Here is a 5,755-nt window from a genome sequence, read left to right on the forward strand (position 1 = left end):
ATTTATTATTATTTATAAATAAAGAGAACCTATGGAATCACGCATGGGGATGATATTATTTCATTATGGAATTGCTCGTGCATTTCGTAATAGATGCGCGTTATTGCTTTATGGCGAATAATTACTATAGTTTCAGATATCTTGATTCATTCTTCTTCTGTTTCTGCTCCTCCCAATGATTCATCCCCCTATTGGGTCCCATTTTTTCCCTCCTTTATGATTGGATAAAAAGAAGTGCTCAATCCTTTAGGAGAACTAAAAGTAATCATCGCTATACATATATTACATCCACTTGGCTTCAAAACATATATTACCCCAAGACAACAAATATATTTAAATATATGGAGGAGAGCAATGCTTTATGAAAGCAAACACAATCTTTTCCAACACGTCTACAAGAAAATAAACATAATTTTTTAACTAGTTATTTCAGATCATAGCATGCCACCAACTTACATTCAAATAAAAACAAAACTGCTCAGTGAGTGTACATTGGTTGGAAAACTCCAACACGTCTACAAGAAAATAAACATAATTTTTTAACTAGTTTTTTCAGATCATAGCATGCCACCAACTTACATTCAAATAAAAACAAAACTGCTCAGAGTGTACATTGGTTGGAAAACTCCACTGATAACATATATGTAACGAATTTCTTTGTCCTGCAACAGAATTTTAGAAAATTGAACTCTGACAGTGTGTAACTTCAGATTCATCAAATGTCAGACATTTAAAATAGTGAGTAGACTGCTATCAAGTGGACTCCAGTAGTATTGCTTCACAGTCCAGTTAAATTGTTAATGCATGTAGAATCCCAAACTAACTGCCATTGATTTGATGAACATATTTCTCAATAAAAAAATTGGTTGATTAAAAGCCAGTTCCAGTCGAACCATAGTATGGGTAGCCTGGACCAGGACCTGCTCCACCACCTGTTGTGTGCAATCCTGATGGAACCAATCGTGGATCTTGGAGGGATGTTGCATATTTTGCATACTGGTTTGAGCTGTATGGTGTTGTGGAGCTTAGAACACCATATTGAGAAGCAGATGAAATTCCTCCATATGTAGGTTGTGTTGCATATGGAGGCTGAGATGCATATGCTGAGAAACCAATTGGTGGTGGTGCAGAGGTTGGTACCTGTGGACCTAGTCTATGATATGAGTTCAGGCTTGAATAGTCTGTTCCATAAGCTGTCATTCCTCCATATGTAGGTTGTGTTGCATATGGAGGCTGAGATGCATATGCTGAGAAACCAATTGGTGGTGGTGCAGAGGTTGGTACCTGTGGACCTGGCCTATGATATGAGTTCAGGCTTGGATAGTCTGTTCCATAAGCTGTCTGCATTTGTGGAGATATTGCAGGTTGTGATGATAGCTTCTCCTTCTGACCATCAGCTGCAAGTTTCATAGTAACAGTCCTTCCCTGCATGCCAAGCACAGAACATAGGTGTCAAGATCAACAACTACCCTTCAACTAATATGACCAACATTATCCAGTACTAGCTATTACTTACATCAATGGTTTTGTTTGGTTCCTTAAGAGCCTGCTTTGTAGCCTCCACAGTCTTAAAAGTCACAAATACAAATCCCCTGTTGGTGACAAACACATAGCATTAACCAAGAAAAATACAGGAAAACGAGCTAGGCCTTGGAAAAACATGCATAAATCTCTAACAACAGAAGCATGTTAAACTGCCCATCATAAAGCAAACCGATGTATATTAGATTTGTAACCTGGATTTGTTGGTATTCTTATCATATGCAACTGAACCTTCTTCTATCTCTCCATATTTGGAAGAAACTTCTAGAAGCTTATCCTTGGCCGTGTCATATGAAAGACCACCAATGTAAAGTTTTCTTTGAGCCTGATCTGCACTTTGACCAGGACCTGTGCTCGCCACTGCCAGATTGGTTACAGTAATTCTCCCCTGTACAATAAACAACAATGGATATAAAAATTACCAAAAATAGGTGTTAAATAATGAATCAGAGTTGTTTGATGATCGATCTTCCACCATATGTAACAATGGAGTACCATAGAATTTGAGAAGTCTCAAGACTCCGACAAAACTGCAATATATAAATGGAATACCACTTTTAGCAACAATAGTTGGATTGCTTTCATTTTTCTTCAAACAAGTTTTGGGGTTTTGTGGTAAGTTAAATTTTGTTGTCTCCCCAACATCAGTTAAATATTTTTCAAAATAACAGTGATATTACCTGATACATATTCAATTAAAACTATAAAGATATTATTAGTGGAACAATAAATACAATTTAGAATTGTAAGGAGGTATCAATGTCCCAGGGGAAGATGCCTGCAAATGAAACAATGATTGCTCTATTTGAAATAAATCATAAACATCAAGGTACTGAAGGGCGACATTCAGATTTAAATACATGCATGTCTATAATGTTGGTGAAAACAACGGTCAAGATGCCTGGAAAGTCTTCATGGGATATAATATTGATAAAGCAGAAGCAACTGGGAAAATAAACATGCTTAATGCTTTAATGACAGTATCCCTCAAATTCAATAAGATATCGGTGGACAAATACAAAGCATCAAAAAAACAAAATTTACAAGACTGACAAAGGAAATACATACATCAATAGTCTTGCTAGGGCAGAATCCATATGCTTAAATGTGACAAAGCCAAATCCTCGTGACTTTCCTGATGTCTTATCCGGAATAAGAACGCCTTCTTCAATCTCCCCATACTGTTCAAATCCCTGAGAGGAAATATACATGCATTACATTCACTTGTCTTCAAAACATATATTACCCGCAAGACAAAAAGTATATTTAAATATATGGAGGAGAGCAATGCTTTATCAAAGCAAATAGCAAGTCTTCTTGAATCAATGCAGTCAGGCTCCTGGCTAACGCTCTACGGGTCCGGGCGTAGCAGGACACTCATGACTTTAAAGAAAGTGAGAGAGCAGCTATCAAGGGAGGTTTTTGGATGGGTTCGGTGTGTTCAGCAAGAGTATGGATGGGTTCGGCTTGGGCCTCGCCGTTGATAGTATCTTGTAGACCCTTTTTTAGTTACTGGTTCTGTAACAAAGAAGATCTAGCTGTTATGATTTAAGAGGAAGAAACAGGGTAAGACCCTGGAGACAGAGTAAGACCCTAGAGACAAGTTGTAACGCTGTATTAAGCAACCTAGAAACATATGTGTGGTATATGTGAACTAAGCTAGATACAAAGTTGATTATTGTCTTCTTGCAGGGGAAAAAATATCTTACAGCTTTATAACTATCTTCTTGGAAGGGATAATATATCTACAACTAGAAACGGATTTGAAACAGTCTTCTTGAAGGGGAAAAAATCTCTAATACAGCTGTTTGGTATATGTGTATTAAACAACCTAGACACAGAGTAAGACCCTAGAAACCGTAGTTTGGTATATGTGTATTAAGCCTTGAAACATATTCTTTAAGAGCTAGAAACAACATAAAGTGCTATAGGTGGACTAGCCTAAAAATATGAAAAGCAAGAAATAGTGGCTTGGGGCATCTCGCTGGCTAGGAATGCAGATCTCTTTGAGGAGAGATATATCCCCCACTTTTCAATGTGCATCTCAAGTAAGAACAGTCTTTGGAAGCAGCCATTCCAAAGATGCAGATTCATAGACAGCTAATTCATGAATCAACTGACAAATCAGGAGCATTGGGGTACTTTGACGGTGCCAGTCAAGGCACTCCAACTATGTGTGGGGCAAGAGGCATCATCTTCCTTAGCGTAGTACACCTAATAAAATTAAAGGCTGGGTTGAGAGGAGGCTCACACAATTATGCAGAACTATTGGCATTGAAGTTACTAATAAAATTAGCTGCAAAGAAAGGTGTGACAAGGTCCCACGTGTTTGGAGACTCCTTGGTAGTTCTTAATTGGATGAATGGGAAATTCAAGATGGGCAATCTGGTGTTGAGCCCTATCTTTGAACAGATGAAAATAATAAGGCAGTGTTTAATACCATTTCCTTCCTCCATGTCTACAGGGAGCTTAACACAGAGGCAAACACACTTTCCAAAGAAGGCATTTAGTTAGTTGTTAACAATTGGGTGATTTCAGAAGGTAAGGATGGATCAGTATTTAATGAAAGCACACTGGTTGTGCATGAATCCTGAGTCTGGCTTCTCAGCATTTAGTTTCACTTTGACACGCTGATAGGAGTTCTAATTGAGCTTCTATTCGCATAGCATCTCTCTGATCCGATCGCTTGCACTTGCGCACTAGTCAAATCGTCGAGCTGTTGGGTGAGATAGCATCAAACCCTGTACTTCTGGCCTAGCTTGGCCCATTTCCTTAAAGAGCTTAGAGCTGCTACGCGACCTTGTGCGTGAGTGTGATTAACTGGGCACTGGGCTCTGGGCGGTAGGTGGCCCTCTGCAGTGAGTCTCTCAAAAGGATAGGATGCTACAATACTACATTTTAGGACACGACCCCACCGGTGATGTAGGTGAAAGCTTAATTGGGAAGTAATAGTTACGAACGAAACCTTACCACTGCGACTTGAACCATGGGTGGATTTTGGGCTGGGAGACTAAGCCGCATCTTGAGCGTGATTAAATGAGTGGACAGGCTTATGAGTGTCGGGGTGGAACATTCCCTGAGGACGAATTGACTAAGTCTGAATAGCTAAGACAGGCAACCTCTCACCGAACACCGTTGAGAAACACTCCGATGGAAGGCGAGGAACTATGCATTCCTGCGGCATAGTCGGAGTGGAACCGGGAGTGACTGAATCGAGAAGCTTGAATTATCAAACAAAATTAGAGGATTTGTACATTTAGTCGCAGATCCCAAGCAGGGTGGAAGCTTCAAGCAACAAAGACACGGACAGAGACTACAGGCAAGGACAGGCTAGGAAAACCACAGAGCAATTAGGGCCAGCAGAGACAAGGAACAGCAGCAGAGATAGTAGCTAGTAGGACAGGCAGAAAACATACAGAGGCGGGGACAAAGACATGGAATCTCTATCTTGAAAAGGTCAGGCGCTTATTAAGGGATACATGATTTCTTTCATTATTTATATTATCGCGTTATCTCAACGGTATAGGGAACCAGTCGTGGATACCTGTGGCCCTGGCCTATGATATGAGTTCAGGCTTGGATAGTCTTTTCCATAAGCTGTCTGCATTTGTGGAGAGACTGCAGGTTGTGATGATAACTTCTCCTTCTGACCATCAGCTGCAAGTTTCACAGTAACAGTCCTTCCCTGCATGCCAAGCATAGAACATAGGTGTCAAGATCAACAACTGCCCTTCAACTAATATGACCAACATTATCCAGTACTAGCTATTACTTACATCAATGGTTTTGTTTGGTTCCTTAAGAGCCCGCTTTGTAGCCTCCACAGTCTTGAAAGTCACAAATGCAAATCCCTTGTTGGTGACAAATACATACAACATTAACCAAGACAAATACAGCCAAACGAGCTAGGCCTTGGAAAAACATGCAAAAATCTCTAACAACAGAAGCATGTTAAACTGCCCATCATAAAGCAAATCATAACCATCACAAGGTATGGGAGGGCGGCATTCAGATTTAAACGCATGCATGTCTATAATGTTGGTGAAAACAAGGGAGTTGTCTATAATGCTACTTTTTGAGATTCCGGTGACGGAATCCGGCGGAAGAAATTGACATGAAATCATGATTTGTTGCAGTTAAAATGGTTTTTTAACTGCATATTCGGATTCAGCGCCCTGAAAAACCCCTGGGACGGTTTCATTGTGCAGAAATT

The 5,755-nt window shown here is 39.8% G+C and overlaps 1 pseudogene across 1 annotated transcript; it reads right to left on the reverse strand.

Moving 5' to 3' along the window:
• Positions 1–870: 870 nt before the first annotated feature.
• LOC149211486 (uncharacterized) lies at positions 871–5,435 on the reverse strand (annotated as a pseudogene). The gene is made up of 6 exons (XR_016250000.1): positions 5,319–5,435; positions 5,087–5,227; positions 2,611–2,735; positions 1,737–1,930; positions 1,517–1,592; positions 871–1,425 (listed from the first exon to the last, which is right to left on the reverse strand). The product of XR_016250000.1 is annotated as an uncharacterized LOC149211486 (transcript).
• Between the last annotated feature and the right edge of the window lie 320 nt (positions 5,436–5,755).

This window comes from Pinus tabuliformis, chromosome 1_1, assembly GCF_031772625.1.
Source record: "Pinus tabuliformis cultivar Carrire ecotype Pingquan chromosome 1_1, CPIR1, whole genome shotgun sequence".
Classification (NCBI taxonomy): Eukaryota; Viridiplantae; Streptophyta; class Pinopsida; order Pinales; family Pinaceae; genus Pinus; species Pinus tabuliformis.